Here is a 1,880-nt window from a genome sequence, read left to right on the forward strand (position 1 = left end):
AATTAATTAGGCCGTTCAGAAGATAAACTTGTCCATAACGCTTCCTGTAGCTGTTCGGCCACGCGATCAGTGGAATATTTCCTACAATTATATCGCTCTCTTCTTTACAGGCCCATATGTGATTCCATATATTTGACTGCTTTATGCTAGACGATTACTAGAGGTTCACTAAGCATGTTTTAATTAATTAATCTTTAGACGAAAGATGTCAGCAATCAACTCTGTGCCTACGTGCACAAAGGAGGCATTCATCAGCTTCTGGACTGGGAAGGCTTTTGGTTCATCTCTCTCTAGTATGATTATACTTACGAGGATGGGTTTTATATTACATGGATTGCTTCGTAACGGTCGAATTCTGTTTCTTCCTCAAACCTCTTCACACTATTCGATGACTGTTTCTCGAAGAACTGTCCTTAACGTTTCGCGACTCATTGGTGTTAATGAGATTAGAGATGGTTCATTTGTTCAGTTGGTGGTGGATGGGGAAAGCAAGCTAGCGTTGACCTATTTTAGCAAGCATTCCGACGTTTGCGTTTAGTAGTTTAAAGACGTTTTACGCTGGACTGCGGCATCATATTGATTTTGATTTACTTTCAGGTTCAAGTGGAAGAAGTCTTAAACAGTTTTTTTATAGAAATGTTACATAGTGAAATAATTATTTCTCTTTCTATGTTAATATAATTCTTAAGGACAAGAGCTCACTTCTTAAAAATCTCGGGTAATCTAGGTCGTTGCGATAAACATTGAACCGCTCTAGCCAATACCAATCATAAATGACTCACTTGTGGTTAATTTATTAAGATTTGAGACAACAACGAATGAACTGAAGTAAGGAGGAGGAAATTACTTTGGAATAGTGGTTATTATTGTAAGTTGAAGAATTCCTTTCATAGGGTTTCCAACGTGATGTTAAAATTTATCAGCATTAATCTTTGACGTATTCTTGTTAAAGTCAACATTAATGGCTCATTTGTTTTACGCAGATGCATGCAAAATATTAATCTACGTTCCAAATCTGAAAGAGTAAGCTAATGTCCATGAATGTGGGGCCACACTTACAGAGAGATTGTTATAGACGTCTCAAGAATAGTCTTACTGCAAATTATTGACTAAATTTTCGAATAAGCGGCTCGGGATATCAGCTCAGACTAAATTTTTATATTTTTCGTTCAATTTTTTTTCTGAAGTTACACAGGAATCTAGTTTCTCATGCTATTATCTTACTGTTGTGGGGAGGACTGGAAACTATCACCCACCACGGTTCAGCAACAGTGACATGAGCTATGATGAAATACCGTGAAACGAAAAATTAAGAATGACTGTGCTGCTAAAACTCTTACGTTATTTGATTTTCAAACAGCTGAGCAAAACTCAACGTAATCAGACAGTTTTCTCTTTACTTATTCTGATCACCACTAAACTGACACACAATATTTTTAGCGCAACGCATTCTGACTTTCAATAATCCCTACAAAAGAATGGCCCTGACTAACAATAACCTATACCTTTCATAAATCACTTACCTCACAAAAATCATCGTTACTCGGACTACTGCAATACAGCCAGCGCCAATACTGCCTGCTAAATAAAAGATTCTAACTACTGAAGACACTAACTACTGATAGGCATAGTTAGCAAATGAAAGATTTTGTCAGAGAACAATGTGTTTACCTTAATAGTGTTCAAAAGCCATTATATATATATATATATATATATATATATATATATATATATATATATAAAAATTCGTGACATCCAAGTTGACAAATTTCCTACTTCTGACGGACACACGTCCAGATCGTCCACTCTCAAAACTCTGGCATCTCTCTCCCCACATTCACCACTGCTGGCGGCTCACCTCCAACTGCGTAACGCTACGC

Source organism: Schistocerca piceifrons, chromosome X (assembly GCF_021461385.2).
Source record: "Schistocerca piceifrons isolate TAMUIC-IGC-003096 chromosome X, iqSchPice1.1, whole genome shotgun sequence".
In the NCBI taxonomy this organism is placed as follows: Eukaryota; Metazoa; Arthropoda; class Insecta; order Orthoptera; family Acrididae; genus Schistocerca; species Schistocerca piceifrons.